We start from the raw sequence: 22,727 nt of genomic DNA, 5'->3' as shown, positions 1-22,727 counted from the left end.
TCACTTGCTTTATGATGAGGAGGTGCCCGTTTTTATTGGGGGGTCCACCGATATCTGATGGAAATGTTGGGCCTTGCCGGGTAATTTGTTGTGGGCTGGACAAACTGAAATGTGGGTTTGTCATCATGACTCTTTTTCTTTGTAGTGAAAATATGTGAATAGTCTACTGTAAATGTAAGAATGTTTGCCTGGAGCTTAATATTTTGTATAAAAGAGAAGCCTGGCTTTGTGAGATTGAGCAGTCTCCTGAGAATATACATCCCGTGTTGTTGTACTTCTAGGACGCCTGTTACTTGGTTGCAGCCAAAAAAATCGTCCTTGACTTCACCTAGAAGACTCTGAGTTTCTGTGGTCTAAATCAGGAAAGTACTCGAGGTCTTTGGGTGTGTACCCTGACACCACTGGGTTACCGGTTCGGTACCGGTTCTGAAAAACCCAGTACCTCAGTTGGCGCCCAACGTTGGGCGATACCAGCGGTACCGGTCCAGCCAGAGGTTCGTGAGGAGCTTCGTGTGAAAATTCTGGAGGAAGGCCGCCACTTCATCGACCCCTGCATGTCGACGTGGTCCGAAAGTCTTTGCTGCGAGGTTCCCTGCTTCCCGACGGCTACAAAGGACTGCTGCCCTGGCTATTGCCCTGATTTGGACCCTTGAAGTTTGGTAGAGTGAAACGATAGACGAGTCTTCTGGTGACGTCATCGATATCTCAGTTAAGTATAAGTGGAGCATCTCCCAGTCCTTAGTTGGTTCTTAGTCTTGGGTATCCCCTTGGGATCACTTTTTTTGGAACTTGCAAGTGCCAAAGCCAAAGGACTCGTGTATTCACGAGAAATATCGTAATCGATAATCCTTTGAAGTTTGAAGCTAGACTAGAGAGCGAAGATGCCTGGTCTTAGCAGACTTGGAAATTTGTTTTGTCTTGGTTGTAGTAAAAGGGATTCCCGATTGGAGGACTCGTGTCCGGTTCCTCTGATTGGAACTCCAACTTATGAATTATATGTGAAACATGGAGTAGGCCCCATCACATACAATGAAGTGTGGATCAAATACACCAGAAAATATGGTGTTTTAAAATGGCCCCAATATGGTAGCTTTGACACGGAAATCTTAGATAACCTCGAAGTTAATCTTTTTAAGAAGAAAGCCCGGCCGGCGATGTTTGACTCTTTCCGCCTATGGCGTAAGGAAGCCAAACAGAAGGAAATTAAATTAGCGAAGAAAAATAAGAGATAAAGGGGTATTTCGATAATGCAAGCTGCCATGCAGTATAAAGACAATGAAGAAGAACAGATGAGTGAGCAGTTGCACAGGCAACGTAAAATGGTAATAGATAAATGCTATCCAGTTTTGCCGCCTCTTCAGCAAGATGCAGCAAAAGAGCTTGAAAAAGATCCGTTAATGGCGCATTTGTTAAGTTCGCCACCCCCCTATGCGCAAAATGCTACGGCACCTCCGCAACCTTTAGCTGCGCAACCCGTGGTTGCATTGCCTCCTGCTCCTCCACAGCACCCACCAGCTACTCTTCAGCTGGCTCCTGCTCCTCCGGTGCAGCCTCCTCAAGGGCCACCGACTTTGAAATCTGCTCTGCCTTTACCTCCTTCAACTTTAACTATTATATCGACCACCACTCCTGGTACTTCTCCTGACACTGCCTCTGCATCTGCCTCGTCTCACCCTGCTTTCCCTTTGTCTTCTCATCGACTTCTCCTTCTGTTCGTCAGAGAGTGGCTAGTACTGTCGCTAGTTTTTTGCATCCTCTCTTTGGTGCAACGAGTGTAACTCCTGACACAGAGCGCAAGCAATTGCGTAGTCAAATGCCTGATTCTAGGGAGAAGGAAACGTTGAATTGTTTGGCACATAAATGGGTTGCTGACCCGGAAAAATATGATTTAGAATGTGTTATGGATGTCTTCACCCAGTGGGAAACATCGAAGCAGAGATACATTTTTGAGAAAATGTGTGTTTTCCTGTGTGAAGATTTAGAGGACAATGATTTGGACTCTAATCCGCCCGAGTTGAGCCATGTACGGTTCGAGTTTTCAAAAGGCGCAATTGTGGGTTCAGATGTTAAGAAAGCAGTTGCGACGTTGTTGTCGCTTAGGACTGAAGGTGTCTCTAAGTCGTTGTTTGAGTCTGATTCTTCTGTCAAAAAGAAGGGAAGACAATATCCCATGAGAGAAGTTCCTCCGGTATGGAAGGAAGAAGTAGCAGCTGGTCATAATAATATTCCCCCAGCTATACCAGCACACTTTCAGCGTGTGTGGGTACATGTTCCATGGAAGCGAGCTGAAGTTTTCGCCCTTAAACAGACATTGCCTGATCCCCGTAAGAATCCTGCAGGGTATTACAAAGAGTTGTCACAGACTGCTGGGTCATGTATCATTAATTTAGCGGACATAGACATGTTGTTTGGGAACGTTGTTCCACAGCCTTTATGGGAAAAGATTCGTCATGCAGATCATGATCAAGAGTTAGGTGACTCATGGGCTAATATTGCTGCTGCAGATGACCGACAAGTTGGTGGTGCTAAACCCGAGCCTTTAGTAGCAGACCTCCCTGGTAGGATTATTAATTACATGAAAACTTTAATGCCTGCGATGCGTGTAAATTGGGATAAGTTGTCTGCATGTAAGCAGAAGAAAGATGAAACGGTCTCAGATTTCTTCACCAGGTTTGAAGAAACGTTTGTCGACCACAGTGGTCAAGATATGAGCACAGAAGGTGGTCAGCGACTGATCGTCGATAAATTTGTGCACAATCTGCTTCCAGAGTTGTGTAAGAAGTTAAAAGATTCAGAGAGTTCTTGGGCAGTTTCCTCTTCAGCACAGATATTGGCTACTGCACAATATTACGAAAATCGAGATAAAGATGAAAAAGATAGAGCAGAGAAGAAAACTAAAGAGTTGAAAACAAAGGTTCTGTTACAGCAAGCGTATCCGCCACGTGGTGGTGGTGGCCAGAATAATGGTGGTCAGAGTAACTATCAGAATAATTATCAGCAGCCTCAACAGTATCAGAGGAACTCGCAAAGAGTCGAGTATACTCAACCACGTGTCCCTGTAGGCCCCAATCAGTGTTCATATTGTAAGGAAGAGGATCATTTCAAGTATAGTTGTCCTATTTTATTACAGCATGCAAATGGTGCTTCTGGTGTAAGAGGTCGAGGTGTTCAACAAGCGTCTAGAGGTAGAGGACGTGGGAATTTCCCCCAGAGCACACAGTCTCTTCCACCTCAAAATTCGATGAATAGGTTCGATCAGCAGAATAATGCATCTGGTAGGACGACTCAGTACTATGCTGATGATTACTATGCAGAAGATGAGAATATGGACGGTAATGATTGCTAGGACAGCCATAGACAAAGAGAGGGAGTTGTTTCAGTTCCAGTAGATCAGAGTGGACCATACGTTGAGGTGATTACATCAGGTGTGTCAGAGCCTTTTTTTGCTGGATACTGGTGCTACAAAGAGTTCTATTATGCACTCCAAACTCCCTGGCGCACCTTTGTCTGGCGAAACAAATGTATCAGTAGGTTTTTCTGGCGCCCCGGTTAGAAATCCGATTTCTGACCCGTTGTCCCTTTCTGTTGGACCTTGTGAATTCGAAGCACCCCTTATTCTGACAACAGGTTGTGGTGCAAACTTGTTAGTATTAGATCTGTTAAAAAGATTGTATGCGACTTTGTACTGTTCTCCTTAAGGAGTACAACTTACTTTAGGTAAGAATGTGGTTTCTCCAATGTATGTCTCAAGAGATAAACTTCCAACAGAATTGTTGTTTCTTCCTGATATTCTTTGGGCTACTGGTCCTAATGATGTGGGTCTTTTAGAAATACCACCATATGTTGTAACATTGAAAGCCAATGTTAAAATGCCACGAATTCCCCAATACAAAATCTCTAGTGAAGGTGAAAAAGCTTTACTAGCGATCATTTATGATTTGATTGAAAAGGATGTGATTGAAGAGACAGGAGGCAACGTTTGCAATAGTCCTGTTCTGCCTGTGTTGAAACGAACTGACCCTTCCCAGCCACCTGTTTACAGATTTGTGATTGATCTTAGAGAGGTGAATAAAATAGTTGTGCCACAATTTCCAGTTGTTCCTGACATTACTGCGCTATTGACTATGATTCCAGCTTCTGCCACCTGGTTTTCGGTGATTGACTTGAAGAATGCTTTCTTCAGCATCCCGATTGCTGAGGAGAGCAGGGATATTTTTGGCTTCAGTTTAGGAGGTCGAAGCTTCCGCTTTAAACGCGCTCCCCAGGGCTACTGTGAAAGTCCATCAATATATAGTCAAGCTCTAAAGACACAGCTTGATACAATTGTTTTACCTGACGGCGCTACTCTCATTCAGTATGTTGATGATTTGCTTGTCGCTGCAGATACTGAGGAAATCTGTAAAAAAGCCACGTTGTCATTGTTGCGTCATCTGTGTGATTTGCATCACAAGGTGTCACTTTCCAAATTGCAATATTGTCGACAAGAAGTGACCTACTTAGGTCATCTCTTTTTGAAGGAGGGAAGGAAACTGACCCCAGAAAGAATTCAGGCAATAGCGAAATTGAGTGTGCCAAGAACACAAAGAGAAGTGCGTGCTTTCTTGGGTATTACATCGTACTGTAGACAGTGGATACCAAATTTTTCGTTATTAGCCAAACCTTTGGTGGCATTAACGTGTAAAGAGACACCCAATCCCGTTCCTTGGTCTGAAGAGTGTCAGAAAAGTTTTTCTGAATTGCGCACAGCATTATGTTCGGCTCCTGTGTTGGGTACCCCCAACTACAGTAAGCCCTTTACATTGTATGTCCATGAAAAAGAAGGTTGTGCATTGTCAGTGTTGACACAGTTGTTTGGAGACAAGCAGCGTCCATGTGCATATTTTTCGTCGACTTTGGATCCGGTAGCTAAAGCATTGCCGAGTTGTTTAAGGGCAACAGCGGCAGCAGCTGTTTCTATTCGACAGTCTGCTGGTCTAGTGATGAATAACATGTTAGTTGTGATGGTTCCACATGCAGTAGACACGTTGTTAAACAGAACCAAGACACAGCACTTAACTAGTGCTCGATTGTCAGGTTACGAATTAACCTCTCAACCCAGCTACGTTGTTGCCAATTGTAGAGGAACTAGATGCTTCTGAACAGCATGATTGTTTTCTTAGAACAGAAGAAGAAACGAAAGGGAGAGTAGATCTCCAAGATACTCCTCTTGCTGAATGTGATGGTACATTATGGGTGGATGGTTCATGCTTCAAGCTTCCGAATGGTGATACGACTGCAGCATATGCTGTCACGACTTTGCATACAATTGTTGAAGCTGCACGTATTCCACATAATTCAGCTCAAGCAGCAGAATTGATTGCACTTACAAGAGCATGTGTTTTGTCGAAAGGAATGAAAGTGACCATCTACACCGACAGTCAGTATGCGTTTGGAGTGGCTCACAGTTTTGGACGATTGTGGAAAGAGCGTGGGTTCCTGACTTCGCATGGAGCTAAGATACAGCATGGTCAGTTGGTGAATGAGCTTCTTGAATCACTGACCTTGCCTCTGCAAGTGGCGATTGTGAAATGTAGTGCTCACAAGAAGGTGACTGATGATGTTGGTCGTGGAAATGCATTTGCTGACGAAATGGCGAAAGAAACTGCAAGGAATGTGATGAGCCGAATGTATGTTGCAGGCCCTGCAAGATGGGTTGGTGATGTTGGAATGTGTGAAGACACGATAGAGAGAGAGTGTGAAGTCTATTCAAGCTGAAGCTACAGAGAAAGAGTTGAGCATGTGGAGAGAAAGTACGGGTAAAATGGATGCAAATGGTTGTTGGGTTGAATTGTCAGAGCATCAGAGATGGTTGTTACGCGATGCGTACATGCTTGCAGTGGTTACAATGGCCCATGGAATGGCTCATATCAGCGTGAAAGGGATTTGCAAGTTGTTGGCTCCAGTATGGCAAAATTCAGGAATTCCTAAGTGTGCAGAGAATGTGGTCAAGAATTGCATGGTGTGTCTGAAACACAATCCTGGTAGGGGAGCCCCAACTCCAGCTGGTCATTTTGCACCTCCTACGTACCCGTTTGAGGTTTTGCAGCTAGATTGCATCCACATGGAGAGGTGCAACAACTTAAAATACGTACTCGTTGTTGTTTGTGCCTTCTCAAGATGGGTAGAAGCATATCCCCTAAAAGACAATACTGCCTTGTCCACAGCTAAAGCCCTTGTGAAAGAGTTCTTCACTAGATTCGGAATGCCTAGAATGGTCTGGAGTGACAATGGGAGTGAATTTGTGGGTCGTGTGATGAAGAAAGTATGTGAAGGGCTAGGCATTCAGCAAAAGTTTCACGCTGCAAATCACCCCCAATCAGCTGGACTAGTGGAATGTTACAATGGCACACTAAAGTTAAAATTGGCCAAAATTCAAGCGAGCACTGGTCTTAAATGGCCTGATGCTCTACCCTTAGCACTCCTATCCACCAGAATGACTGTGCATTCTCGAGTGGGACTTAGCCCATATGAGATAGTTTTCGGCCGCCCGGCCAACATATTGGGAGTGCCAAGGCCATCAAAGTTCAGTGAAATCGAACACCCTGTTTTGCTCGACTATTTGTACGAATTGACGGCTAAATTGCGTGTTTTACATCAACAGGTCCATGACACCCTGCCTCCGGTCTCTGAAACTCCAGGTCATCCCATCGACCCTGGACCCTGGGTTCTCGTGAAGAACTTCCAGCGAACCAAGAACGACCAGCCCAGGTGGACCGGACTGCACCTCGTCCTTCTTTCCACGAGATCAGCTGTTCGAGTGGAAGGGAAGAAGCACTGGATCCACGGGGTCCATTGTAAAAGGGTACCTTTACCTCTGCCGTATGACCAGTGGGTCCAGAAGGGTGTCGCCGACTCAGAGACTGAAACTGTGCCACGTTTTCTGCCTTTCAGTGATGCACGTGTAAAAGGAACACTTACTGAAAAAGAGAGTGACAATATTTTGCAACCAGCTGTATCACCGTCAGTTCGATTGGACACTACAGAACCTGAACTCCTTTTCCAAGACCAAACAGTACCTGGGAGAAAACGTTATAATTTGAGGCCGAGACCTATGGACAAATAAATAAAATTTTTCCTTTTTGCTATTTTTGAAAGTGCAGCTCTCCCATCTGAGAAACTTGCTTATTTTTGTTTTTCGAACCGCCATCCGGGTTCCGCTGCTAGGGCCGCGATTACCCAAAGTCTTTGGGGTGCAGCTGACGACGTTAGGCCGACAGTTCTGGTTGGTCCAAGGGAGTTGCCCTAGACTGACAGAAGCATTCCTTAGCAGAAACAACCTCTCATCGCGGGCAGCACTTTAGAGAGGATAGAGTTTTTCGAGATGGAGAGACCTGCCAAAACAATGAACTTTAATGCCAAGATATGTAAAATGATGACAAAGAAAAGCTTTTTGATATTGTGCATTTTCATGTTATTCAGTGTTATGATATTTTTAATAGGATATGTTTTATTCTCTTTTCAAGTGACATTTGCACCCACTACATCGCCCATACCTCCTCCTACTACTGTTTCCCCACACTCTTTTCAAACCCTTACTGAACATGAATCTGCTAGGAGATTAGAGTTTATTAATAACTCGTTTGTTAAGCTCTTCCACCAACACCAACTTGTAATGAACACGACTAACTGTTGGGTGTGTGGTCTTATGCCTCACACAACGGATAAAGGTATCCCTTATCTGGTCCTGCCTTTCAGCCATAATGGTTCTGTGTGGGCATACAGAACGATGTTCATCTATGCTCGTGAAGTCCACCCCCTACGTTCCGTAAAAGACAATCCTAAGAGTAGTGCTCTAGTTAAGGGTATAGTCGACATGATTAAGGAAGATATTTCTTATGAAACTACCCCCGAAGATGAGACACTTGCCTATATAGGATGGAACGTAACCGGATATGGAGCTACTCTGAGTGAGAAACAGCAAGCTAAGAGATCTTCCCCGATTTGGATTGTACCCCATCAGGGTCACCTGTGTCTGCAAGGTACTGGCAAGATTCCCAGAGCTCAGTTAGGGAAAAGTGTCTGTACGGAAACGTATATTTTTGGGTCTCAGACTTCCCCAGCGTTTTTAGCAGCTAAGGGTACCTATTTCATCTGCCATGATAGAGCCTATACATGGTTGCCCCCTGACTTTTCGGGCTCATGTTTTGTTTCGTTCCTGTTGCCTCCCACCTACACAGCAGCGGCAGATTACCACAAGACAAGGATAGTTAGAGGTGTCTTGAGTAAAGAAGACACTGCAGGACAAGAATTTGGGGACTTCGTAAAGGGTTTTCTGCCGTTCTGGGGACCCATGGTTAACAGCAGGAACATAAGGCAATTGACAAGGGTGGTTGAGTCCACCGTAATTGAAACTGCTGGTGCCCTTAGTAACTTGACTGCTGAGCTCCAGTCGGATCGTCTTATGACCCTTCAGAACAGGGTCGCATTAGATGTCATACTTGCAGACCGAGGTGGGGTATGTAAATTAATCCAATCGAGTTGCTGTTTTTTCATTCCAGATAACGCTCCAACAGTGTACCAGGCCATCTCTAAACTGCATAAGATTTCCGAATCTATTCATGTATATAAAGGAGATTGGTCTTTGATGGGATGGTTCTGGGAACTGATATCCGGCTGGGGATGGAAAATTTTGATGGTCATTGGGATGGTCTTAGCCATTCTTTTCCTGTTCTGTCTGAGCGTGCAGTGTGCTCCTGCAATATGTGGCCTCTGTGCTACATCATGTGTAAGGAAACCTGTATCAAGAGACGAACTAAGTACTAGAATGATGTTACAGCAGCATCTCAATGACTTTAGGAATATAGACCTGGACTCAGATTAGCATGAGATTAGGTTAAATTGCCTATGTAAGGGCAAAAGGAGGGTTTGTAGTTCTGAAAATTCTGGACTCTTGAATAAAACTTCGTCGTAGTATGACGATTTTTATATCAAAAGACCGAGAATGGCTAGTACACTATGTACAAGCATTTTCGTCATATTCGAGTGACGATTTCACCTCGAAATCGTCATTTTCGTCCTGAACCCTTGGCTTCCATTTTGTGTACGGCAGCCATTTTGTAAGTTGCCCTCACATAGGCAGATGATTAAGCCAAATTCGATTCCCAAGGACACGTACACCTTAATTGACTTCTCTCTGACCTGGACAAGCTGGAACCATTGCCCCAGGCCAAACCTGTTTGGTCAGTTCCTCTCCCAGTGGCCAAATGAGATAGTATCAAGGCACAACATGCCATAAACCCTTTTCATCGCACACACACCCTGCCTAATCTTGCTCACACCTGCCCCTGCTCTTTTCTCTCTCACTTGCTTTATGATGAGGAGGTGCCCGTTTTTATTGGGGGTCCACCGATATCTGATGGAAATGTTGGGCCTTGCCGGGTAATTTGTTGTGGGCTGGACAAACTGAAATGTGGGTTTGTCATCATGACTCTGCTTTTTCTTTGTAGTGAAAATATGTGAATAGTCTACTGTAAATGTAAGAATGTTTGCCTGGAGCTTAAAATTTTGTATAAAAGAGAAGCCTGGCTTTGTGAGATTGAGCAGTCTCCTGAGAATATACATCCCGTGTTGTTGTACTTCTAGGACGCCTGTTACTTGGTTGCAGCCAATAAAATCGATCCTTGACTTCACCTAGAAGACTCTGAGTTTCTGTGGTCTAAATCAGGAAAGTACTCGAGGTCTTTGGGTATGTACCCTTACACCACTGGGTTACCGGTTCGGTACCGGATCTGAAAAACCCAGTACCTTAGGAGTTTTATTGTCGGGGGTAAAATTTGTTCGAGAGTCAAAACTGTAATCTTTGGTTTCCTCTTCTAATGATGTTCTTAAGGTAGGTATTGAGGGCGATGGTTCTTGCTCCTCGTCTTCAGAGTCCAAGGGGTCTCCCCGGAGGCTCATAAAAGAGGAAAAGAAAGAGCCGTCAGACTACAAGTTCTGAAGTATTCAAACAAAAGGTTTCTCCAGTCACCACACCATATAGTGCTCCAAAAATAAACAAATATCCTTTTTTTTAGGCAGGTAGGTTGAGAAAAGGGGCGGATTGTGCAAAGGAATAGGCTTGTTGGAAGGGAGGGGGGGGAAACCCAGGTGAACTGAATTAAAGCAGTTGGTTCACCTCTGTTAGCCCAGCCCATAAACCAAAGAATGGGTCCCAAAAAAAACCGCACCCTAATTCTGATTATGCCACACAATACGCACAGGTTAGAGCGGAATTTTACTCAAAGTTCAAGGAAACAATTAAACACCTGAGACCTTTCTAAATTTGTTAAGGCTCACACTGTCAAACACATCCAGGTGAAAGAATACCAGCGTCCTGTCTGCTACACAAGTCGATAGGAACAATGCCCCGCTTTTACTCAATTAAAGGATTCAGCTTTTACCGGCCTCCTAGTTCCTGACTCACCTCCCTCTCCCTCGTTCCTCCCTCTACCACCCGTGGGACGCTTTCACTCACCGGCTCTGCAGCAACTCTCCAGAGTTGCGGCCGCTTTTCAGCATCCTCCGCGGAACCGGACGACCGTTGGTGCGAGGAGTGGTGACTCCTCGCACCAACGGTCGTCCGGATCCGCATCTCCGCGTCGTCTTTCCGGGGGTCTTCCTCGTCAGCTTCTCTGCAGGATTCCTCTGCTTCGGACGTCTTCACTCCTACTCCCGCGCTGCAAGGTTCAACCATCTCTTCCTTCTGGTCAGCCCTTTTAATTTGTCTGGCCCAAATGCTTCCGGGGTTAGGTCCGCCCTCTTCCGGGTTCTTGCTGTCAGCTCTCTGCGGAGAGACAGGAAAGCGGCATGGATTGCGCCGTTTCACTGGATCCTGGGTTTTCTGACTGGAGGAGCCATGGGTGTAACGGGGGATCATCTGCCCAGGGCAAAACACCGGTGAGTCCCTCCTCACAACCTACTACTTATCTTGTTTTTCTGTAATACAGTATGGACCCTGATCAGTAACTTCACTGGTTTCTATTTTCGAGTAGCACGCGTGTGCACGCCCTCCCGTCAGCAACCAGAACAGTCCTAGCTCCCCTTTTATCATGCTCTCTGCACAGCACTCCTCCAACCTACGTAATCTGGAAAACCAAGAAAAAGCCCCCCTTAAAATACATTAGATAAATAAATACAACTTTTAAAACTAACTAATAAGCCAGAAATATTCTGCCCTAACAACTAATCTGAAAAACGAAAAAGTGCTCATCAAATAAAAAAGATGTTTAATACATAATGTATGCATTCTGATCTTTCCAGGAAATCCACATGTGTACTGTTTTCTTCAGCTTTTCCCTGTATTCCTTCATTTTCGCGGGCACTGATGTAAAAATTGCAGCATTTTTACAAAAGTGCCGATTTCGCGGCCACTTTTGTAAAAATCGTGGCATTTTTACAAAAGTGCCGATTTCGCCGCAAACTGCGAAATCCTGGAGAGTCTGATACCTGCTGCTCAGCCAGTGTGAATGTGCTGTGGAATGTTGGTGTGCATGGTGATGTAATAGAATGTGAGGATGCCTGGATGTGGACAGGGCCGGACTGAGAACCAAAACCGGCCCTGTCAAAGTGCTCAGCCGGCCCCCTGGGGGTGGGACCGAGCTCTTTGGCGGGCCGGTTTTCGGCCGATTTTGTTACAGGGCCGCTTTTGCAGCTATGCTGCAAAAACGACCCTGTAACAAAAACGGCCCCCTGGACCCAAAACCGGCCCCCACCCTTGCGGCTCACCCGGGGATTGCCCGGTGCCCGCAACAGCCAGTCCGGGCCTGGATGTGGAGTGTCAGTTGGAGTATGGGTTGAGCAGCAGGAAGGCTGCTCCTGGTGAGGCGCTACTTTACATCATAACAACGCATCCTGAATAAACCTACTTAAAACTTACATGGACTACGAAGCATCAATCTTCATTACCACAAGTTCCTTCAGCAGCGGGCGGAAGAAGTACCCGAAGGACAATTGGGAACGAGCCTTGCCGCAGTATTTTGGACTAACTGAAGTTTGGCAACTAGGTTCTCATTAGCAGCCACCAAAAGGGCATTGCATATTACTAAGGTTTGGACTAGAGTCCTTGTGGCAGAAGTTGGAAGATAGGGAAATATTCTGCGCGGAAGCGGCATGTTATGATAACATACTCCATTAGTGGCCAAAATGTGTTCTTTCATTGTTAGAGCTTGGTCTAATTTTATACCAAGATTCTTCACTCATTGTTTGGGCACAGGTGTAGCCCCCAGTTGATAAGGCCACCCTTCATCTGTCCAGATGGAGGAAGCCTTTTCAAACAGCATTATCTCTGTCTTCTCTACATTCAATTGGAGATAGTTGTCATTCATCCAATCAGAGATGGTCAATATGCCCAGGCGAAGTGCTTTTTTGTAGCAATCAGGTCAGGCTCAAATGTAAATAGCAACTGGTTGTCATTCCCATATGACATTATTTCAAAGCCAAAGCACTCTTCCCTATTAGCAAGGGGAGCCATATAGATATTACAAAGAGTGGGGCTCAGACAAGAGCCACGAGGGATACCCTTGTCTAGGATTGTCTTGCGAGAATAATAAGGGCCCAGGTTGACGGTTTGTTGTCTATCTTTCAGAAAGTAGTTGAGCCATTTGAGTGCGGGGCCTTGTACACCGATCTCTCGCAGCCTTTCCAGCATCCTAGTATGAGAGACTGTATCGAAGGCTGCCAAGATATCTAATAGCACGAGCATGACAGGGTTTCCAGCGTCAACCCCAAGATGCAGGGAATCCGCCACTGCCAAGAGCGAAGTTTCAGTGCTATGGCCTGGGCGAAAGCCGGATTGCGAAGAATGCAGAATTCGATTGGACTGTAGATAACGTACTAGCTCTTTGTTGATTAGGCTTTCGAGCTATTTACTTAGAAGAGGTAGCAAAGATATGGGGTGGTATTTAGCCAGAGACTTTTGGTCCAGGGTAGGTTTTTTAGAACAGGTCGTACACATGCTGCCTTCCACTCAACTGGAATGGTGCCTATTTTCACCCAGCTGTTGAAACTTTTGAGGATAGCCAGGGCAAGGCAATTGGGTAGCAAAGACATTACCTTGGGGGGGACGGGGACGGGGGGCGGGGCGGCAAAGGTCCAAAGGAGAGCCTGATTTGGCTGTCGCCAGAGAGCTATAGATTTCCTCAAAGGTGAAAGGTACAAGCTATCCAAGATGTTAGGCATATCTTTTAACTCATCTTCATCGGTACTGGTGTGCCCTGCTCTGGGAGAAGGTAAAGTATTGAATGTTGCATAGATGTGGGAGATTTTCTCCTGAAAGAAATTGGCCTGTGAGTCCCAGAGTTCCTGGGATCCTGTGGAAGACTGGGCGCATGCCCGTGGGGTGGTAAAGTCTTGAACTATATCGAAAAGTGCATTAGAGGAGTTACCTGCCTGTTTAATTTGCTTGATAATAGAATTTCGTCTTGTAATTTCGATATTATGATGGTAACAAGATAAGGCTTGTTTATCAATATCCTTATCATGAGGCTTCTTACTTCTGCACCAGCACCTCTCTAAGTTCTTACACCTCAATTTTTCTAGTTTAAGCTCAGTAGTAAACCAGGGAGCAGAGGCTTGACGTTTGATGGAGCTATGGTTTTTAATACGGACTGTTGAATCTAAAACTTCAGTTAGGGCAGTGTTGAAAAACTCCAATAAGTTGGTGACCTCAGGATTACTTTGTGGCTGGCTGAAGTGAAAGGCTTCACTAAACACCTCAGGAGTGAGTAGGTGCCACTGCCTGTAAGCATTTGATATCGGTCTGCTACTCTCTGTGTCGGAGGTTGAGGAGTCCAAACATGAAAGGTAATTAAGAAATGATCTGTCCATGTGAGGGAGATTAGTTCCTCACTTTCAAGAAGCTCAGTATTAGAGAATAGCAGGTCAAGGAATGGCCCGCTCCAGTGGAGAAGTGTGGCTCAATGGTTAGAGCGGCAGACCCTGAGGCAGAGGTCTAGCCCGGGACCAGGGTTCAATTCCCCGCCTCGGCGGGTCTTGGCCTCAAAAAATTCCACGGACCTGATAATTCTCGCCTCGATGCCTATTCCAATCATGGAGTCCCACTCTGCAACTCTGGGCAATAGCTTGCTTAATCTCCACAACGGCCCCCACAACGCTAAGGATGCCTGGCCACTACCTTGGGGGTGCCCAGGAGTGGACACCTCACAGGGAAAGCCAGGATGGGTTCCACAGCGGTATTCGTACAAGTGCCTTGAGACCCTTGCGGGTGAGTAGTGCGCTATACAAGTATCAATTTACATTTATATTTTACTTTATGCATGGGGCCTCTGACTCGACAGACCAAGTGTTTCCAGGTCTGCTAATAGTTTCACCACTTCAGAATTTGTGCAGTCTTATCTGTGGTAATTAAAATCATCCAGGAGGAGAAATGTTTTAGTGGCTAAAACTGAGTGGCTATTTTGTCCACCAGCTGTTGATTAAAGTTTGCCTTATATAATGGAACTCAATAGATTAAGGCTCTGTTTCAGCTGTCTGTAGCGGAGAAATTTATTATAAAGATACCTAATTCCATTGAGTCAGAGATGGTGGTCATAATCCAAGTTACATTAATTGTTTTTTTAAAGGCTATGGCAATGCCCCCTCCTGATTTTAAAGTTCTATCTAGTTTAATTAATTTATAATTATTTGGAATAACTACGGTAATGGCTGGAAGATTAGAAGAATTCAGCCATGTTTCCAGCAGGAAACAAATATCCGGTGCATGAGAGGGGATTAAATCCCATATCTCGGTCGCGTGTTTAGCGAGTGATCTTACATTACAAAGGAGGCTTTTAATATCATTCTTACTAAGTTTGGGGCCAGAATCAGTCCCCTTAAGGTTCCCTAGTTCAATGGTGCTTTGTAGATGGCCGTTGTAGCATTCAATCGAGCCCTCTAGGATATGGGGGAAGCTGTTGGTGCATAAAAGTGGTTGAGGGGAGCTAACTTTATTCGGTGGGATCTGTTTCCTTTTTCTCCGGGAGAACCAGTGGTCCTGGCTCCTGACGACGTCGGGCGCGGATGGTCTCAGACAAGCATGCCTCTGCCGCACCCAGCATCAGCTTTTATAGCCGAATGCACTAGAGCGCTGACCGCAGCCTCGCTGGAAGTGTGTCACTATACTTTCTTCACACAAACAGCTACTGAATTTGCAGCAGACCAGAAAGCCAAGACTATGTGACTAAATGAGGCAAGAAAGCAGTAAGGGCAGCAATTAAAACAAGTGTCTGAGCACTAGCATCAATGAAACAGTGTGTTAAAACTGAGCTTCCACTAAGGCCTTACACTCAAGCACATACAAGAGGCGTCCAAAAGAGAAAAAATTAAGAGATGGCCTGAAAAATAACATCAGTAAAAATATGCTATCCTTGATCCTTGATTTGAAGATTCGTAGAGTGTAATGGCGAAGAGTGAGCAGAGTGTCATAGAGTGGAGTGTCATACAGTGTTGTGTATTGGAGTGGCATAGATTGAGGTCAAATAGAGTAGTGTAGAGTAGAGTGGAATGTTGTAGAGTGCATTCGCCGAGAGTGTTGCAGAGTACAGTGGTGTAGAATGCAGTGATATAGAGTGCAGAAGCATATAGTTCTGCTGCATACAATGCAGCGTCCTGGAATGCAGTGGCATAGATTAGTGTGTTGCATAGTAGAGTGTAGTGACAAAGGGCCAGATGTAGATAAATGTCATTTACCGATTCTTAAATACTGAATTTTACCGAATCGGTATTTAAGATTCGGTAAATGAGATGTAGGGAAAAATTCGGTATTATTTACCGAATCGGTAAAATTCGGTATCGGACTTTCGGATTTTACCGAATCGGTATTTACCGAATCGGTATTTACCGAATCGGTATTTCCCATTCATTCCGAATCGGAAAGCAAGCAAAAGTGAAACTTAAGAAAACAGCCAATCAGGTGCTACCACCCTCCCCCTCCCTAGAAAGGAAGTGGCTACACAGGCAGCTGCAACTAATTAGAAGGTTCTGGAGAGGCAGTTGGAGCAGAGAGACTGGGAGCAGCAGCAGAAAGAGTTTGTGCAGTTTAAAACCTGAAACATGGCAAGCAGCAAAGACACAGAGCAGACAGAGAGAAAGAGAAAGCTGAAATTCAGCAACATGGAGCTACAGGTCCTTGTGGAGGAGGTGGTAAAGGTGCACCACAAACTTTTTGGAAGGCAGCCCCTTTCTGTGGCTGAATCTGCCAAAAGGAAGATTTGGCTAGATATACTCGACAAAGTCAATGCTGTGGGAGTGACCACCAGAGTCACAGAGGAGTTAGAAAAGAGGTTCTATGACCTGAGGAGCCTCACACAAAAAAAATTAGCAGACCACCACAAGCAGGCATCGCAAACTGGTGGAGGAAAGAACACAGCACCCCCCCTCACTGACCTGGAGGAGATGGTGGCCACAACCTTAGAGCCTGAAAGCGTCTGGGGACTGGGAGAAGTGGACAGCTCTGCCAAAGCAGCAAGTAGGAAAGGTAAGATGCATGCACAGCAATCCTCCTCACACCCTCAGCCTTCCCTCACCCCTTGAAGCTAAGTTACCCCAGTCCCAGTGTGCCAGCACCAAACAGTAGCAATGCATCATGGTACATGTAGTCAGTTAATGAAAGACCATGTCATACAGCACAGTAACCAAGTTAGGCAAATGATTGCAGACATAATGAAGGGCAGGCAACATTGAAATTGTGCAATTTAAAAAAAATTAATTGTAGTGGCTGTGAGACATTTGCGCCTAGCTAATATACGCTCATATGTCCATGGGTCACACATCCAGAAGGCAGTCACAGGAGACAGAAGGCACGGCACCCTAGAGGGATGAAAGTCAGGAGCCAGGTCCCAGTGCATCACAGGACACAGGTGTACCGAGTGGCCAGCCTCCTTCCCAAGACCCTGAAATCACTCAGGAATTGCAGGCATCCCCACCACGTTCACAGTCCCCTCTGTTAATGTCTTCACCTGATATGCCAGCTTTACTGGATGTTCAAACACCTGCAGCACAACCAAGCAGGAGGCATGTCGTTCCCCCACTGATAGCAATGGAGACAGCTGCCGGTGAAATGGTGGTTGAAGACCCACAAACCTTGCCTGGTGATGATATCTCTGCCACACTGCAGTCCAGCGCAGAGCCTGTCCCTGGTAGCACAAGACGCCGCACAGTCCAAGGAAGGAGTGTAGGTGCACGTGGGGAGGGGTCCAGTGTCTTCCAAGGACTGGAGGGAACCATGGTCAAGATTCAGAGGATGCAGGGAAAGGGCATCATGTCCTGTCAACGACAAATGCGCAACCTCAATATCAATATGCAAGAAATTGGAAAGGGCATCAGGGAACTGGTGGAAGTAAACAAGAACATGGCTACAGGGATACATGAAATGACACAATCGGTGCAGCTACTGTGCACCAAACTGGACACAGAAATAGCATCAAGGCGCAGGGAGAAGCAGCGTGCACAGCAAACTAACAAAGCTATTCACCGCCTGGCCACAGCAAATGAACAGTTAATAGTATGGGCTAGTGACCCTGGACATACAAATTTGAAAGTTAAAAGTATGTGTTGCACATTTGTGCCTTGGATACCTGCGTAGTGACAATATTAAACTACGGTGGGTGCTTACAACACCTGTCTGTGTCTGTTGACTCACTGTGAGAATTGTAGTGAAATGCTTTCTGGTGCACTTTTGTTGTTTAAAATACCAAGATCATTACAAAATTAAAGTAGTTTTCTTGCATTCTACATATGTGTTTGTCTCAGTACTTACTCAGAAATAGTTGCGTGTGATATCCTCACGTCTGTATCTGCCATCACTTGGTGTTGACACTCCAGCAGGTTGTGTTTCAGGCACAGCAATCTCGTCGTCATGATCCTCAAAGTCTGACAACACCACCTCAGTGCACTTCTTCACAGCAAGGTTGTGCAACATAGCCCAGGCAGCAATGATCTTACAGCAGGTGATGAGGGTATACTGCCGGGCCCCTCCACTCTTGTGCATGCACCTGTACCTGCTTTTCCATATACCAAAGGTACGCTCCACAACATTTCTTGTGCTCTTGTGGGCCCAGTTATATCTCCTTTGGCTCGGTGTTGAGGGGTTGAGGTAGGGGGTGAGTATGAAGGAGCGGAGGGCATATGCACTGTCTCCTAAAAGGAAATGGGAATACATTACTCACATGCATACATGTACTTCTTACTGCAATAGGTGTTAAAGGGGTCGCACACTGTGTCTTACCTAGAAGGTATCCTTCACCAAATTCCCCTGCAGTCAGCCGTGCATAGATACCGCTGTTTTGAAATATATAGGAGTCGTGGGTACTCCCAGGAAATTGTGCCACAAGGTCAGTGATGGCGCACTTGGCATTGCAGATCACCTGCACATTGATGGTGTGGGTGGACTTCCTATTCCTGTATATATATTCGGTGGCTGCAGGGGGACAAATGGGAATGTGCGTGCCATCAATGCAGCCAATAATATTGGGGAAACGCGCCATCTGGTAAAAGTCAGATTTTGTTTGGACCAGTTCAGCATGGGTTGCAGGAAAAGATATATAATGGTCCATCCTCTGTAACATGGCGTCAAGGAATTTGTGGAAAAAGCGTGACAGGCTGCTCTGGGTCACCCCACCTACCGCAGCAACCACACTCTGGTAGCTCCCAGACGCAAGCAGGTGTAGGCTGCACAGCACCTGCACGTGGGCTGGAATAGCGTGTGCCCTTGGGGTAGTGTGCTCCAACTGGAAAGGGGGGAGTCGACCACACACCCAACAATTAGTGGTATTGCTGGACTGGTGTGAGTAATGTAACATGCGGATGAATGAGTTATTTCGCATGGCGAGGCGGTAAGAGAGTTCATGAGGAGGCAGATCACTAAACGTGTGCTCTACTGTAGCATTAGCAGACTTATTTACATGAAGAACTGGGAAATACAAGAAAAATGCATAACTGGTGCAGGAAATCATAATGCTGAGAAATAATATGAAACATAGAAAAACAATACATCGGATTGAGTTTTGACTAACTCTCTCACTATGGGGGTCTATTTTATACATTGTCAGAAACAGTCTAACCGTTTCACCTAGGGGAGGACTTAGACAATCAAACTGACTGACTTATTTTACTAGACCGGAGTTTTAGTTTATACTCCTGTTGTGGAGTTTTCTCTAACAGGGGAGGGGTTGTAGCAATGTCTTTTGCGGGACAGTCCTTGAGAACAATATTTTGGCAATCCTTCAAATCCTGGGAAATGTTCTTTAAGACGGGTTTCAGTCCATTAAAAAGTTTAACATGAGAAAGGTGTACCCAGCCTTTGCGTCCTTCCAACTTCACGGCTGTACGGGTGGTGAGGAGGACCTGTCGGGGCTCTTTCCAACGAGGCTCCAGCGGACTTGATCTGTCAAAGTTGCGGACCATCACCATGGATCCTGGAACGATTTCATGCGGTGCCACCTCGGTATTGTCTGGAAATGCGGCAGCAACCTGTGAACGACATGAGTTGAGGGCAGACATCAAGGAAGCTAGGTAATCTGTCAGCATATTACTTGAAACATCGGTAATACTTCGGGGTCTAGGAGTACCCCACATATTAGGGGGGCGGCCGAAAACGACCTCATACGGGGACAGACCTGATCTGGAATGTGCGACCATGCGCATATAAAATAAAGCGACTGGCAGAGCTACTAGCCAGTCCACACCTTTCTCTTTGCATACTTTGGCGATACGGATTTTCAGAGTCTGATTATGTCTCTCTACGAGACCGGCTGCTTCAGGATGGCGTACACAATGAAACTTCCACTGGTACCCTAACAAAAGGGAAACATGCTTCATGAGTTCAGATGAGAATGGCTGGCCGTTATCAGAATATACGACTCTAGGGAGTCCATAACGGGGGAAGAACTCACGAACCAACTGCTTGGCAGTGGTCGCGGCTGTGTAATCTGGGACTGGATATGCTTCTGTCCACCTGGACAAAGCGCATACAACTACAAGGACATACTTGAAACCTCGACATCGCTCCATCTGAATATAATCCATCTGGAGGACTTCAAAAGGGTGGTCAGGGGGCTGGAATCCACCTTGTTCCACCGGGACACTTTTACCTGGATTAAACTGACAACATATCATACAGGTACGGACTTTCTGCTTGGCTGCAGCTCGTAAATGCTTGTTGAACCAAATGTTCTGGATACTGTCTAACATGGCTTTTTCTCCTAAATGTGCTGGACTATGTGCGGTATTAATAATGACTTGAACCATAGAGTCGGGGAGAAACCATGTGGCTCTACCCTTTGTTAACCATCCTTGATCTGTCTGGACCCCTCCTTGTTCGGACCATTTCTTGATTTCCTCGGGAGTAGCATGTAACTGGATATCTATGACATCTTGTGTAGGGTCCTTAACTGTCATACATGTAATCGGATCTGGAGTGTGTGTCATGTTAACTGGAATGTCTAGAGTCTGTGCTGTAAGCTTGGCTGTGCGATCTGCTAGATCATTACCTTGGGAAATAATGTCAGTAACTTTCGTATGTGCTTTGCATTTCATGATAGCAATAGATGTCGGTAAATGTATTGCGTCTAACAGAGCTTGAATAAGGAGACCATGCTGAATCTTGGTTCCATGAGAAGTCATGAAACCTCTCTCCTGCCAGAGCACTCCGAAGTCGTGTACAACTCCAAATGCGTAGCGTGAATCTGTGTAAACATTAACTTTCAAGTTCTTGGCGTGTATACAGGCTTGTGTCAGAGCAACTAGCTCTGCTGCTTGAGCGGACAGAGTGTCGATGCGGTGTGTCTCAATAACTTCAGTGTCAGTAGTCACTGCATACGCGGCGACTAGTTCTCCTGTACTAGTTCTCATACATGAACCATCCACATAAAGTGTCAGGTCGGGTCTGGTAACGGAATATCTGTCAGATCTTGTCTTGGCTTTGTCGTAATGTTAACTACTTCCACGCAATCATGTGTGGCTGGATTTGAATTAACTGATGGTAACAGTGTAGCAGGATTTAGGATGTTGCAGCGTCTGATTTCTATGTGTGGCTGGAACAGTGTCAATTCATAACCTGTTAAACGTGCAATTGTCAAGTGCTGAGTTTGTGTTCGGTTTAAAAGAACTTCCACAGAATGTGGAACTTGTACTGTCAAGGAGTGTCCTAAGACTATGGAATCACTTTGTCTGATAGCTAGGGCTGTGGCTGCAACTGACTTGAGGCACGCAGGCAGAGCCTGGGCTACAGGATCTAATGTGCTCGAAAAATAAGCACAGGGCTTGTATTGTCCTGCTTGATCTTGTGTGAGAACAGATAATGCTGTACCTTCACGTTCAGTAACAAAAAGTGTAAAAGGCTTACTGTAGTCCGGTGTCGCTAGAACTGGAGCTTGGCATAAAGCTTTCTTTAACTCATTGAAACTAAGTGTATGTTCAGATGTCCAAGGGAGGACAGTCGATACGGCTGCCTCCTGTGTCGTTAACTGTATCAGTGGCTTGGCTAGAAATGCATACTGGGGAATCCATTGTCTGCAGTAAGAAGTGAGGCCGATAAAAGCACGTACCTCCTTCTGGGTCTTGGGCTGAGGAAGACTCGCTATTAACTGGATACGGTCTGGTGTCAACTGCCTACCCCTCTTGGACAGTAAGTGTCCTAAGTAGACCACTTGCTGGACACAGAATTGAAGCTTAGAAGGGGACACCTTGTGCCCCATCTCGGCTAGGAAATACAAAACTGTAAGGGATGCTTGCTCGCAAGCACGTTCAGAACGGGCTGTGATCAGTAGATCATCGACATACTGGAGCAGGGCAGTGTCAGTTGGCATGTGAATGTTGTCTAGTTGTCTCTTGAGTGCTTGACTGTAAATACTAGGACTTTCTGTGAAACCTTGAGGAGCTCGTGTAAACATATAGCTCCTTCCATTTAAACAAAATCCGAAAAGGAACTGGCTGTCTGGATGAATAGGAACACTGAAAAATGCGTTCTTGAGGTCTATGACAGTGAAGAACGTGGCTTCGGAATCAATGGCTGTCAATAGGGAAGAGATGTCTGGGACAACTGGGTACTGCGGAATAATACATTTATTAAGCTCTCGTAGGTCAATCACTAATCGATATACTGGGGGTGCATTTGGATCAGTACGTTTCATGACTGGAATGATCGGAGAATTACATACATTGGAGTCAGTTTCTACAACCACTCCTTGAGCCATGAGCTCGTCAATAATTTTGGATAAGGCTGCTACAGCCTCAGGTGGCAATCTGTACTGTCTGATTCGTGGTAACACTACACCTGGCTTGAGAGTCACACGATAGGGTGTGATTTGCATGTAACCAACATCAGTTGGACCTTGCGCCCATAAGTGCTGCGGAACATTAGACAGTCTTGAATCAAAATCTCGTAATACATAGTGACCCTTGAAGTCACGTAGGAACAATCGTATTCCCTCTGGGGAACAGCATATAACTGCACCCAACTCTTTCAGTGTCTTAATGCCTAATAGGTTTTCTGGACATGACTTAGTAAGTAACAGATCAGTAGTGCGGGACAATGGACCTACTTCTAGAGAAACTGGTTTTGAAATCTCATTTACGATAGGTTTTCCTGAAAATCCAAGGGAAACATTTCTTGAGCCTGAGAGCGGAACCCCTGGAACTTCGGCGTGACTAATTGTGGTCCTACTTGCCCCTGTATCAATCAAAAACTTTCTGTCTTTCCCTAATACTTGACTGTG

The sequence above is a fragment of the Lissotriton helveticus genome, chromosome 5_1 (genome assembly GCF_964261635.1).
Source record: "Lissotriton helveticus chromosome 5_1, aLisHel1.1, whole genome shotgun sequence".
Lineage (NCBI taxonomy): Eukaryota > Metazoa > Chordata > Amphibia > Caudata > Salamandridae > Lissotriton > Lissotriton helveticus.
Note: the sequence above shows the minus strand (reverse complement) of the source record.